At 33.3% G+C, this 16,005-nt stretch overlaps 1 long non-coding RNA gene across 1 annotated transcript; it reads right to left on the bottom strand.

Annotated features, from left to right (window-relative positions):
* Positions 1 to 614: 614 nt before the first annotated feature.
* Positions 615 to 4,469, bottom strand: LOC124888442. The gene is made up of 3 exons (XR_007046563.1): positions 4,248 to 4,469; positions 3,709 to 3,758; positions 615 to 912 (listed from the first exon to the last, which is right to left on the bottom strand). It is a non-coding gene; the product is annotated as an uncharacterized LOC124888442 (long non-coding RNA).
* Positions 4,470 to 16,005: the final 11,536 nt, after the last annotated feature.

Here is a 16,005-nt window from a genome sequence, read left to right as displayed (position 1 = left end):
TTAATGCCTTTGGTTACAGCCATAACCACATCAAAGCCCCAAATATGTTATTTCAAATCTAAAAATTTAGTACTTAGTATTTATAATGAAAAAGGAGAAATATCCCACTATTAAAAAATCTATGCACTTGAAATTTATAAAATAATATTTTATTTTAAAAAATTATAACTATTTATTATTTGACATTTTTGTTCAATTGATGCATCAAAAATAAAGATTTGTCTTTTTTTCATCTATTTATATTGTAGGTCGTCGTACTAAAAAAATAATATCTTAATCGTAAAACATAAATAATTGTGTACTGCTAATAATAATTTAATATGATTAAGCAAACACGATAATACATGATGACTTTTTTCTTAATTTTGACCGCGCATCACGTGGGGATGAATCCTAGTTAAAATTCTTACAATTATGAAAAAAGTATTAGTTGTCGTTAATTCTACCTTCTAATAAGGAAAGTTGTTACCATAAATATATTTAATTAATTTTCAACTCTTAAATATTAGGAAAACAATGGTGAAAGACGATTTTGTTTAAATCAAAGACTTTTAATGAAGTGCAAAAAGTTCCAACAACATTTCTAAGGCCCTTCACACTTTTAATATATTATAGATAGAGATTAGAGATATAGATTATATATTATAAATATCAATGCTCAAATATAATAATAACTAAGTATTTTGACCATCGCATCTGAATTCCTTGGTATAATAGACATGATTTATATCTGTTATAAGGATGATCAAAATAAGTTTGTCAGCTGGTTGATTTGCTTCTCTCTGAGATGGTAATTGATAGTGGAATCATGCTCATCAACTAGATTCTGTATTTCTCCTTGGGCTACTACATCAAAAGTAATTTGCTTATGATTTCCCAGGAGTTCTCAAGCTTGATCCTGCCAAAGTTTGCCTGCAAAGTAAAAAATGTAATATCAGTAATACGTCTATTTGCTCATAAGTTTCTTTGATTTTCTCTTTTCCTCTTTTGGTATAGAATACATGTAAAAATATTAACTAGAGGCTTGATGAGTAACGAATAAAATCATCTAATTTGTAAAATGAGGTAAATAATTTAGGAAGTAGAGTTCTATAGCCAATTGAACATTGACCTCTACTTCTTTTAGAAGACCTTGAATTCAGATTAATTCATCAGTTGTAGTTGCAATGCTTCTATATTTTGTTTTAGCAAAGCTCCTTGAGACAGTAGATTATTTCTTGGACTTCCAAGAGATCAGGGAATCTCCAAGTTAGATAAGGAATCCTATGACTGACTTTCTAGTTAGAGGACATGGTGCCCAGTCTGCATCACTATATGCAGTGATACTAGTTATAGGTTCACTTGACAATAGCACTCCTTGACCAGATTGAGTCTTAATGTACTTCACAATTCTGATGGATGCTTACATGTGTGACCTTTTAGGATTTTGAAGAAACTGACTTAAGCTCTGAACTCCATAAGAAATGTTTGGTCTTGTCATGGTTAAGTACAACAACTTCCCAATTAATCTCTGATATGGACCAGGTTCAACTAAAGGATCTTCCTCATTATTTCTTGACCCTTTGTTTTTATTGACCTCTTCATCATATTGTTTGTTGGATAGCTTAACATTTGTGTCAATTGGAGTAGCAAAATTTTTAGCTGCAGACACACCTACTTCAAATATAAGTTCCAGAGAATATTTCCTTTGGTGCATAAGTATTCCCTTATCGGACCTTGCAAATTCAATACCCAAGAAATACTCTAATTCACCATAATCTTTAATCTTGAATGCTTGTGACAAGTACCTTTTGGTTTCTTCAACTAGTTTCAGGATGCTACTAATTACTAACATGTCATCTACATAGACTAACACCATTGTTATTCCTTCATTACTTATTTGAGTGAACAATGAATGATCAAGTTGACTCCGTCTAAACTTAAACTATAGCAATGCTTCTGTTAGCTTGGAATTTATTTGCCTAGGTGCTTTTTTGAGACCATATAAGGATTAGATCATGTCACAATCTGAGTTGGGGCCCTGGATGTGGCACGCACCCAATACTATTGCCAGTACAAGTGAATGTTCTGTCATATCAACCATGTGTACTTCTAATACAAATGAATAACGTTGATATAATATAAAGTTTGTTTGTGGATTCCCCAAGGAATAAAACTTTACCAAAGCTTATTTGCACCGTATGAGGACCGACAATACTAATAGTTACAATAAATTAAGACCGAAAATTATAAAGTTTGTTTGACAACCACACCAGCCTGCAAAGCTTCTAATAAGTACATACACTGAAAGAAAATTTAATATAGATAAGTCAGCATATCATAGCCAGCCTCCTGGTAGGAAAGAGGCTCACCAATGGCAGAAGATAGAGATCCTAATGAGGCATGTGACCACAGACTTGAGATCCATAATCTACATCATGAAATGATGTAGCGCCAAAGACGATCAATATATTGGTATGTAAAATCATTTCAGGAGGACAGTACAGCAAGAGATTATAAATGACAATAAAATTCAAATTTAAGTGAAGACATCTGGAAAGGAACAAGAATATAAACTAAATTTATAAATGATCAAGTAAGGTAGATTTAATTCCTTTGATTATTTGTGGGAGAAAGTAGTGAACCGTCATAAAGCACCATGTGAGCGCATGGAGTCTGATCTTGGCCCAATCAGCTAAGCCACCTATACCTTGCCGGGAATAGGACATGACATGACATAATTTTCTAGCAAGTATCCATGATTATCCCTTTTCGAAACACATAAAAAAAGAGTCATTCAACTTGCGGAATAATCTCTATCCTATATCGGCAAACTTAGTTAGGGCATTTGTTGTTTAAACCTATGTCTTCACGGTCAGCTAGCTAACTCCCTTATGCTCATGACGTTATCTTATATGTTTATCTTCAAAGTATTAGACATATTAGGCTCATGCTCGTGGTTTAGAATTTTTAGGATTATGTACATAATTCAGCCATTTTGGGCTCATGTTGAGAATTCAACCACTTTGGGTTCATAAGATTTTTAATTGATACCATTTCATAACATTCTAAATAGTTATAAAAAATATTTTGTTATGGGTTCCTGAACATGACTTCCACAACTCTTGAGAGCTTATGCTTAGGAGTTAACTGGAAAGGAAAAAATTGCACACTGTGTAATGATTGGGATAAACCAAATCAGTCCAGAAACAAATGTTCAAAAAGTGATTAAGATCCTAACTAAAATCTGGAAAATTCTATGAAATATGGTTCTAATTAGTAAGGATATAATGAGTGTCTTGAAACTTTATTGTACTTGACTAAAATACATTTACAGAAAGGAAGTATACTGCAGACTTCTAGCCAACATGATTTTTGAGGCTACTGGGAGCTATGAGTTTTCAAATTTTCTCAAAAATACCTAGGCAATAAAGGGAAGATTCTTAATCTAGACAAACTCCAGGTTCCTAATATATAGGCCAAGTCAAAGAACATCAGAACAGATAGTGTTGGGGGAAGGAGAAGCAGTGTTTATCTCATGGTTATCAATGCGGTTCAGAATAATTTTAGTGATATATCTCCACATCTTAAAGAGGACCACAAGAACTCATCTTCTAGCTATTTGAGAATTGAGTTACAAAGCTACAGATATAAAAGCACAAAGAGAATTGGTATCACAAGAAACCAAATGTAATATGGCAGTTGGAGAGTAAACTAGATAATTCATACCAAGATTTAAGAATACAGAATTTCCATTCTTTAGCCACTCGCAATTTTACCTACCAATATTAGCCAAGGTTAGGAAGTTTGTGGTAATAAAGGAATTTTGTCAGAAGTTCAAGAATTTCAAAGAAATAGCAGTTCTTCCTACTTGTTAAACTTAAAGAATTTCAGCATGCCAACATATACTCGAACTGGATCGGACATCAATTTAAGAGACAAAAGGAGTGTTTCTTATGTTAATTAATCCTAACGTCTTTTAAGAAATTTAGAAATAGAAAATATTTAATGAAGATTATCGAGATCACCATGTTATTGACTGGATAAGATTCAGGTTTCAAATTTAGGCAAAATCAGTCCGTATGTTATGAATACATAAGCACATGTTAAGATGCCAAGAGGAAATAGAACTTGACAAATTGATTTATTTTTAATCTAACTGCTGAATACAAACAGCTATATACCATCTGTTTGGAATAGAGATTACTAAACAGATTTGGAGAATAAGAAAACATCAAGAAATGTGAGCAAAAGATTGTTCTACATACCTCAAAACATTTGAAGAACTTGAGATCTGGAGAAGGGATTTGACTCATTTTCTTGAACGAATTTCCTCAGATTTATGAGAGTTGTGTGTGAGAGGAGAATTGAAATTTTTCGATGATGAAATAGTGTGTGAAACTGATGGAGAAAGGGTAACCTTTAACGTGAAAAATTGAGAAAAATAGAGGGTCCTTTTTTTAATGCAGTTTCTATGTGAAACTATTGAAATAAAGTGGGAATTTAAACCGTTGAAACAAAGTGGAAATTTATTCACTGAAATAAAATGTTCTTTTGTTAAAAATAACATCTAGAAGCTAAAGAATTAAAATAAATTTAATCTCTTGGGATAAGATAAAAAGGAAAAGACAAAATAACCCTTGAAGGGACTTGGCAAGTTAATGAGCAGTGGCTCGTTGCTTGTTGTCTTCTCCATTCTCTTGCACTTCTGCTATGTTGCAGTAGTGAAATCTTCATCCATGGATACGGTTTTATGCCCCAATAATATTTGAAACATATATGAACCACTCTATTTTGATTTTTAACTAAATTTGAAGCACGACGAGCTCAATTATACAGCCATAATACCTCAACTTACAACCTTGACTAAAACTTAAAATGCGAGGTGTAATATTATCTGTCCCTTGAAATCATTCTCCTTGAATGAAGGTCTTGAAAAGAATAAAACGCATGAGTTGAAACAATTTATTATTGTTGCACAATACTCATCAATCTGGTTGAGTAGTACTTATGACAAGTGTTTGACAACCATATAATTAGGAATTTAGAAGCACGAGTTATAATTACAAGAATTATCACACTAAGAACATGAATCATGAGTCCCAAAATTAAAAGACACATATAATGAAGAACTTCATATGAACATGGCCTTAACTGCAGGTTCCACACAATCTAATGTTACGTGACAATAATCAAGGATGCATTGAACATAGTAGGATGATTATTTCCACCATAGATGATATGACTGATAACCCTTAAGCTTAACAAGACTTCTCAACTATGTTTTCTCCTCTGAATACCACACATCATCATTTTCGCTTATAATCCCCATATGAAGACATAACTACTAGATTCTAAGTCTAACGGGATATTATTTCCCATTTCAAGTCGAACCTTGAGGTACATTAGGCATGAATACTTAATATACTTATCACATAAATCACGAATAGCGAGTCATTTCGGACATAGATAATGACATAACATGAGTTTGAAACATAACAAAAAGTGTGAGTTCATAAGACTTGGCATACTGAAATTCATGGATTCATAGAGTAAGTCTGGGATCATTAAGTGAAGCTATTACTTTAATTCTAGGAACTAAGCATGGACGTAATCAGTATGAAGCACATAATCCTAGACCATGGGCATGATGCTAATAAGTGGGACATGAGTAAAATATCATAATGACTGAAGTACAAGGAATATTTAGGACAAGAATGGGTCACTTTCTCAGTCTAGCTCTTTTCTGGAACTCATTACTTTACTATTTGTATCCTAAGACCTGGCTTGGTTCTTCACCCTATCATCTTCCCCTTAGCTCAAAAGTTGATGTTATAAGTCTGTGGACCTATTATCTTAACTGATTTATCATTACTTTACTATGCATGATTGGGGTATCACTATATACATGAATGTTAAACACTCCTTGATAGACAATATTTGTAGATACTTAATCTTTGCTAGGACTTCTTTCTGAGATACTTCTCTAAAATTCTTCTTGCCTCTATGGACATCACTCTATAATTTATGCTCATATTGATATACTTAACCACTTCATCTAACACTAAGAGAAAATTGGTTTTCTCTTATTAGTCTACAATCATCACACCTCTAAATTTCTATCCATCCAATTTTATAGAATTAAAACTTCTATCAAGAGATTCAACATTGTACTATTTTTCTAAAATCCTCTGATTTAGATCATAGGAATACCATATAATTCACACCTGAAATCTCTCCACCTTAAACAATATCAAGAATAATAAACTAGGAACACACCATACTTAAGACTTAGAATCCCATCTATGATATATATTGCATTTTTCTTTATAATTCTTAAGATTTCCTCATTATCAAATGTTTTAGCCTCCATTCGCTTATTCATCTAGAGCCCGCATATATTATACTTAAACTTTCAAACTTTTCACAAGTTAACAACTTAATTTCTCACATACACTACTATATCAAATCCTAACTAATATTATCACTCTCATACAACCCTTTTTCTTACCACGAGGACCATCTATGGTCAAGTTTTACGGTCTAGTACTAAATATTGATGGAAACATTCATCCACTTATACTACTCAGAATTATTATTACTGAGGAAATCAATAAACATTAGATCATTGAGGGCTCATGACAAAATAAAATTTTTAATCTAATCTTACAACCTATCTAATTGCAATCCATCCGCATATTTTCTTCACACACCGCTACTACTTACTGAATGACCTACCTAAACTACATTCACATCTCTAAAATAAAACAAGTGGGGTACTCTCTTTAAAACACAAGGAGTAGCCTAAATTTGTCAATTCTTGACCACTCTATCCTATTGTTTACAACTTATACTTTATCTTTACTAACACCATGGCACATCACCCTAACTTGTTTCCTAGTTCAAGTATACTTCTAAGTCATCATATCCAACACTCCTTGCTCTAATTCCAACCATAAAATCTATACAAAACTTATTACACCCTAGCCAACACTTAAGAACATATCACCCCATCAATCACTTAGTAGGTACATGACTCTAGATACATATTCCGATCAATTTACTATCTTCACTTTTAAACCACTAAACTTTGACTTCATATTTTTGTCTCTAAAATTCATTCTACTGCTTATGAATTACAACACCCCAAACTACACTATCTCTCAAGTGAAAACACTACCCCAAGCGTTGAAATACATACTTTTGCCTATAAAGGTGTCAATGGTATTAAGGTTTGAAAGGGTCTCAGAGCACATATTATGAAGGGAAAAACAAACAATTCATATGAACAAAGGTGCATTCTATTGAAATAAAGATCTTATATACACTAGTCGGCTCCCCTCAAACCTGGTGCGCTCTCTTAGATTTCTGATGGATCTATATAAGAGCACCACAATGATAGGAATCTGAGTTTTACTACTTTTATCACCTCAAAGATGAGGTGCAGATAGAGGAGTTTAAGCCATGAATGAATCTGAGTAATTTTCTTATGGCACCGCTCTATTGTATGACCTAGAATATGAAAAAATGGGAAACATATCCTAAAATGTCCTGTAGCCTCCAAATTATAAGTGTCGCGCTTCACACCCATAACAAAAAACACTACTAGAGATGGCTTCGCAGACACCCTAGAAAACTTGAACTCTAGACTCTGTTACTAAGTTTGTCACGACCTGAGCCGGGGCACTAGAAGTGGAATGTACCCAATACTATTGCTACTACGAGTGAACATTCTGGCATATCGCCCAAGCATACTTCTAATACAAATGAATAATGCTAAAATAATATAAAGTTTATTTATGGATTCCTCAAGGGATAAAAGTTCATCAAAGCTTATTAGCACTGCAAGATGACCATCAATACTAATAGTTACAATAAATTAAGACCAAAAAATATAAATTTGTTTGACAACTACACTAGCCTGTAAAGCCTCTAATAAGAACTTACACTGAAAGGAAAGTTAATATAAATAAGTTATCATATCATATCCAGCCTCCTGGAAGAAAAGAGGCTCACCAATGGCAGAACCTAATGAGGCACTTGACCGCGGACTTGATATTCAGAACCTACTTCATGAAATGATGTAGCACCAAAGATGATCAATACGCTAAATGTATTGGTATGTAAAACCATTTTAGGATCACAATACAGCAAGAGATTATAAATGACAATAAAATTCAAATTTAAATAAAGACATCTGTAAGGAGTAAGAATATAAACTAAATTTATTATTGGCCAAGTAAGGTAGATTTAATTCCTTTATTATTTGTGATAAAAAGTAGTGAACTGTCATAAACCACCATGTAAGCACATGGAGTCTGATCTCGGCCCGATCAGCTAAGTCATCCCATACCTTGTCAGGCATAAAACATGACATGACATAATTTGCTAGCAAGTATACACGGTTAGCCCCCTTTTGGGACACATAAAAAAAGAGTCACCCAACTTGCAGAAAAATCTCTATGCTATGTCGGCAAACATAGTTTCGAGCATTTATTGTTTAAGTCTATGCCTTCACAGTCAGGTAACTAACTCCCTTATGCTCATGATGTTTTCTTATTTTTTTATCTTCAAAGTGTTATCCATATTAGGCTTATGCTGGTGGCTTAGCCTTTTTTAGGCTCGTTTACATAATTTAGCCCCTTTTGGGCTCATGTTAGGAATTTAACCAATTTGGGTTCATAAGATTTTTATTAGATACAATTTTATAATATTCTGAATATTTATAAAAAATATTTTGTTAAGGGTTCCCGAATATGACATCCACAACTCTTGAGAGACACACAGTGTAACGGTTGGGATAAATCAAATCTGTCCGAAAACTAACCTTCAAAAAGTGATTAAGATCCTAACTAAAATCTGGAAAATTCTGTGGAATATGGCTGTAATTATTAAGGATATAATGAATTTCTCGCAACTCTATTGTACTTGACTAAAATACATTTACAGAAAGGAAGTATACTGCAGACTTCTGACCAACATGATTTTTAACGCTATTGGCATATATGAGTTTTTGGATTTTCTCAAAATTACCTAGGCAAGCATGGGAAGATTCTTAATCTAGACAAACACTAGGTTCCTAATCTATATGCCAATTCAAAGAACATCAGACCAAATAATGTGTGGAGTGAAGAAGCAGTGTTTATCTCATGGTTATCAATACAATTCAGAACAAATTCAGTGATATATTTCCACATCTTAAAAGAGGACCACAAGAACTCATCTTCTGGAAATTTGAGAATTGAGTTACAAAGCTGTAGATTTAAAAGCACATAGAGGATTGTTATCACAATAAACCAACCGCAATATGACAGTTAGAGAGTAAACTAGACAATCCATACCAAGATTTAAGAACATAGAATTTTCATTTAGCCACTCATAATTTTGGTAACCAATATTAGCCAAGGTTATGAAGTTCGTGGCAATAAATTGATTTTGTCAGAAGTTCAAAAATTCCAAAGAAATAGCAGTCCTTCCTACTTGTTAAACTTAAAGAATTTTAGCATGCCAACAAATACTAAATGTGGATCGGACAACAATTTAAGAGACAAAAGGGATGTTCTTTATGTTAATTAATTCTAATGTATTTTATAAAATTTAGAGATAGAAAATACTTATTAAAGATTTTCAAGAACACCATGTCATTGACTGGATAAGATTCAGGTTTCAGATTTAGGGGAAACCAGTCCATATGTTATGAATACATAAGTACTTCTTAAGATGCCAAAAGGAAATAGAACTTGACAGGTCGATTTGATTTTAATCTAACTGTTGAATACAAATACCTCGACATCATCTGTTTGGAAAGGAGAACACTAAATAGTTTTAGAGAATAAGAAAACATCAAAGAAATGAGAGAAAAAAATAATTCTACATACCTCAAAACATTTGAAGAACTTGTAATCTGGAGAAGGGATTAGACTCGTTTTCTTGAATGAATTTCCTCAGATTCTTGAAAGTTGTGTGTGAGAGGAGAATTGGGATTTTTGGATGATGAAATAGTGTGTGAGACTAATGGATAAAAGTGAACCTTTAACGTGAAAAATTGTGGAAAACAGAGGATCCTTTTTTTAAATGCAGAAACTGATGGAAAGAGTATGTGAAACTATTGAAATAAAGTGGAATTTAAACTGTTGAAATAAAGTGGGAATTTATTTGTAGAAATAAAATATTCTTTTGTTAAATATAATGTCTAGAAGCTGAAGAATTATAATAAATTTAATTGCTTGGGATAAGATAAAAAAGAAAAGACAAAATTACCCTTGAAGGGACTTGGCAAGTTAATGAGCAGTGGCTCGTTGCTTGTTGTCTTCTTCCTTCTCTTGCACTGCCGGTATGTTGCGGTGCGGTGGTGAAATTTTCATCCCTGGGTACGTTTTTATGAAACAATAACATTTGAAACATGTATGAACCATACCAGTTTGATGTTCAACGAAATTTAAAGCATGACAACCTCAATTATACAACCATAACACCTCAACTTATAACCGTGACTAAAACTTAAAATGCGAGGTGTAACATTATCTCTCCCTTGAAATAATTCGTCCTCGAATGAAGGTCTTGAATAGAAGGAAACTCATGAGTTAAAACAATTTATTACTATTGTACTATACTCATCAATCTTGTTGAGCGGTACTTATGACAATTGTTTGACAACATCGTACTAAGGAATTTAGAAGCACGAGTTATAATTATAAAATTTATCACACTAAGTACATGAAGCATGAGTCCTAGAATTAAAAGACACATATACATGAAGAACTACATATAAACGTGGCAATGACTGTAGGTTCCACACAATCTAATGTTACATGAGAAGAATCAAGGAAGCATTGAACATAGTAGGATGATTATTTCCACCATAGAAGATATGACTGATAACCCTTAAGCTTAATAAGACTTCTCAACTATGTTTTCTCCTCTGAATACCACACATCATTATTATCGCTTATAATCCCTATATGAATACATAACTACTAGAGCCTGAGGCTAACTGGATGTTGTTTCCCAGTACAAGACTAACCTCGAGGCACATTAGGCATGGATAATTCATTTATTTATCACATAAATCACGAATGGCAAGTTATTATGGACATAGATAATGATATAACATGAGTTTGAAACATAACAAAAAGCGTGGGTTCATAGGACTTGGCATACTAGAATTATTGGATTCATAGAGTAAGTCTGGGATCATTGAGTGAAGCTATTACTTTAATTCTAGGAACTGAGCATGGACGTAATCAGCATAAAGTAGATAAACCTAGGCCATGGGCATGATGCTAATACGTGGGACATGAGTAGAGTATCATAATGACTGAATTACAAGGAATATTTTAGGATAAGAATGGGCCACTTTCTCATTCTAGCTCTTTTTTGAAATGCATTACTTTACTATTTGTATCCCAAGACCTGACTTGGTTCTTCACCTTATCATCTCCCCCTTAGCTTAAAAGTTAGCGTTCTAAGTCTGTAGACCTATTATCTTAACTGAGCTATCATTTCTTTACTATGCATGATCGGGGTATCACTATACACATAAATGCTAAACACTCCTTGATAGACAATATTTGTAGATACTTAATCTTTGATAGGACTTCTTTATGAGATACTTCTCAAAACTTCTTCTTGCCTCTAAGGAAATCACTTAATAATTTATGTTCCTACTAATATACTTAAACACTTCCTCTAACACTTAAAGAAAACTGGTATTCTCTAATTAGTCTATAATCATCACACCTTTAAATTTCTGTCCACCCAATTTTATAGAATTAAAACTTATATCAAGAGACTCAACATTGTACCGTCTTATCTAATATCCCCTGATTCAGATCGTAAGGATATCATATAATTCATACCTAAAATCTCTCCACCTTTCATAATAACAAGAATAATAAACTAGGAACACACCATAATTAAGACTTAGAATCTCGTCTACGATATATATCACCTCTTTCCTTATAATTCTTAAGATTTCCTTATCATCAAATGTTTTAGCCTCCATTCACTTATTCATCTAGAGCCCGCATATATCATACTTACACTTTCACACTTTTCACAAGTTAGCAATTTAATTTCTCATATACATTACTATATCAAATCCTAACTAATATTATCACTCTCATACTACCCTTATTCTTACCACGGTGACCATCTATGGTCAACCAATCTAATCTTACAACCAAATCTAATTGCAATCTATCCGCATATTTTCTTCACATGCCGCTACTACTTACTCAATGACCTACCTAAACTATATTTACAGCTCTAAAATAAAACAAGTGGGGTACTCTCTTTAGAACACAAGGAGTAGCCTATATTTGTAAATTCCTGACCACTCTATCCTCCTGTTTACAACATCTACTTTATCTTTACTAACACTATGGCATGTCACCTTAACTTGCTTCCTAGTTCAAGTATACTTCTAAGTCATCGTATACATTAATCCTTTCTCTAATTGCAACCATAGAATCTATACAAAACTTATTACACCTTAGACAACACTTAAGGACATATCACCCCATCAATCACTTATTAGGTACATGACTCTAGCTACATACTTCGATCAATTTACTATCTTCACTTTTAGGCCACTAAAATTTGACTTCATATTTTTTATCTAAAATTCATTCTACTACTTATGACTTACAACACACCAACCTACACTATCTCTCAAGTGAAAACAATACCCTAGCATTGAAATACATACTTTTGCCTTTAAAGGTGTCAATGGTATTAAGGTTTGAAAGGGTCTCAGAGCACATATTATGAAGGGAAAAACAAACCATTCATATGAACAAGGGTACATTCTATTGAAATATAGATCTTATATACACTAGACGGCTCCCCTGAACTAGCATAGTCTCTTAAATTTCTGATGGCTCTATATAAGAGCACCAAAATGATAGGATTCTGAGTTTTACTAGTTTTAGCGCCTCAAAGATAACGTGCAGATAGAGGAGTTTAAGCCACAAATGAATCTGAGTAATTTTCTTATGGCACTGCTCTATTGTACAATCTAGAATATGAAAAAATAGGAAACATCTCCTAAAAGGTCCTGTAGCCTCCCAATTATAAGTGTGGTGCTTTACACCCATAACAAAGAACACTACTAGACTCAGCTTCATAGATATCCTAAGACTATTGAACTCTAGGCTCTGGTACTAAGTTTGTCACGACAAGTGTCGAGGCCCTGGACGTGGCATACACCCAATACTATTGCTAGTATGAGTGAACGTTATGGCATATCACCCAAGCATACTTTTAATACAAATCAATAATCCTAAAATAACATAAAGTTTATTTATGGATTCCTCAAGGTATAAAACTTCACCAAAGCTTATTTGCACAGCATGATGACCATGAATACTAATAGTTACAATAACTTAAGACCAAAAAATACAAAGTTTGTTTGACAACTTCACTAGTCTGTAATTCTATAAAGCCTCTAATAAGAACTTACACTAAAAGAAAAGTTAATATAAATAAGTCATCATTTCATATTTAGCCTCTTAGTAGAAAAGAGGTCACCAATGGCAGAAGATCAAGATCCTAATGAGGCACATAACCGCGGACTTGAAATCCAGAATCTACATCATGAAATGATGTAGAACCAAAGACAATCAATATATGAAATGTATTGGTATGTAAAACCATTTCAGGAGGACAATACAGCAAGAGATTATAAATGACAATAAAATTCAAATTTAAGTGAAAACACCTGTAAAGGAGCAAGAATATAAACTAAATTTACAATTGACCAAGTAAGGTAGATTTAATTCCTTTATTATTTGTGGGAGAAAGTAGTGAACCATCATAAACCACCATGTGAACGCATGGAGTCTGATCTCGGCCCGATCAGCTAAGTCATCCTATACCTTATCGGGCATAGGACATGACATGACATAATTTGCTAGTAAGTATCCATGGTTATCCACTTTTTGGGACACATAAAAAAAAGAGTCATTCGACTTGCGGAATAATCTCTATCCTATGTTGAAAAGCATAGTTTTAGGCATTTGTTGCTTAAATATATGCCTTCAGGGTCAGCTAACTAACTCCCTTATGGTCATGACATTATCTTATTTATTTATCTTCAAAGTTTTAGTCATATTAGGCTCATGCTCATGGTTTAGCCTTTTTAGGCTCATGTACATAATTTAGTGTCGTTTTTAGGCTCATGTTGGGAATTCAACCACTTTGAGTTCATAAGATTTTTATTAGATACCATTTCATAACATTCTGACTAGTTAAAAAAATATTTTGTTAAGGGTTCTAAACATGACTTCCACAACTCTTGAGAGATTGTGATTAGGAGTTAACCGAAAAGGAAGCAATTACACACTGTGTAACGATTGGGATAAACCAAATCTGCCTGAAAACAAACCTTCAAAAAGTGATTAAGATCCTAACTAAAATCTGAAAAATTCTGTGGAATATGGATGTAATTATTAAGTATATAATGAATGTCTCGCAACTCTATTCTACTTAACTAAAATACATTTCTAGAAAGGAAGTATACTGCAGACTTCTGGGCAACATGATTTTCAACACTACTTGCAAATATGAGTTTTTAGATTTTCTCAAAATTACCTAGGCAAGCATGGGAAGATTCTTAATCTAGACAAACTTTTGGTTCCTAATCTATATGCCAAGTCAAAGAACATCAGACCAGATAGTGTGTGGAGGGAAGGAGAAGCAGTGTTTATCTCATGGTTATCAATACAGTTTAGAACAAATTCAGTGATATATTTCTGTAAGACCCCGTAAAAATTGTATGTCAAATTCAGCTCGTAAAGCTTCATAAGAGATTCCAACACTTATAAAAATTTTGCTAAGTATTCAAGTTCAACACTTAATCTCATTTTAGACCTCCTAACTTTGAAAATTTATTTGACGACCTTCCCGAGCTCCATTTTTGGATTTTCAAGTTGCGTTGCGATGGGAAAAGCCCCTAGTACACATTGGACACATTCCGGGCACATTTTGGGCTCATTTCAGTGGCTAACTCACTGGTTTGAAATGCTCCCGCATTCCGGGCGCATTTCAGTTCAAAATTTTAGTCAACTTCAAACTATCATAACTTTCTGTATATAATGAACTGTGAGAGCTGATATATATCAAGGGAAATATATTTTAGTCCTCTTTCCAATGCAATTGGTCTCATCCAATTTGAACATCGGAGTAAAAAGTTATGGTCAATTTACTTTAGCATATCAGACAGTCAACAAAGGGATAGCTGCTCTTTCTCTCTTTCTTTAGGGGCATTTTGGTCACCTTCCACCCCTATATATACTCCATAAAATGGGATTAATGACATTTGAGACCAGAATATACTCCTTTTGCTCAATTTCTCTCCAAGATTATCAAGAACAAGTAAGGGTTCAATTAGGGGTTTCAAGATTCAAGCCAAGATCACCGTAAATTTCCACGGATTCTTAATCTAAGGTATGCGTAGTGTTGATTTATGGATCCCTTTCATCCATAAAGCTCAAGAACCCCATTTTAAATTAAGAACCATGAATTTATGTTGTTGAAGTTGGATGATGCCCAATATGGGATCTTTGTATGTTTGTGTGAAACCATGGTGGTATATGATGTATAAATATGTGAAATTGGTGGTTGAATACTTGTAACATTGATGAATCCACCTATACCTAAGATGTGCATCTAAGGTATTTGTGAAAATACCTAAGAGACTAGAAATTATGCTTTTATGACATAATAGGACCTAAATGACTGTCCATGCTCCATGCTCATGTTCAACATAATTTCCATGCTATTGTCTTGAATTGAAGATGTTGTATAAGATGTTCATGATATGGTTATAAATGTTGATGGGATGATCATGAAACTAGATTAATGAACTCATGGCATGTTGATTATATGAAATCCCTCTCATGTATAGGATTTGCAAGAACCATGTATAGTATGAAATCTTCAAGTTATGATGTTATGAAATGTGGACTTTAGTGCAATGATCAAGAATTATCATATTGTGTCAGTTTCCTTCCATCGAGTCCTGAG

The sequence above is a fragment of the Capsicum annuum genome, chromosome 11, assembly GCF_002878395.1.
Source record: "Capsicum annuum cultivar UCD-10X-F1 chromosome 11, UCD10Xv1.1, whole genome shotgun sequence".
In the NCBI taxonomy this organism is placed as follows: Eukaryota; Viridiplantae; Streptophyta; class Magnoliopsida; order Solanales; family Solanaceae; genus Capsicum; species Capsicum annuum.
The sequence above is the reverse complement of the archived record's forward strand: the minus strand, read 5'-3'. Positions and strand labels throughout refer to the sequence as shown.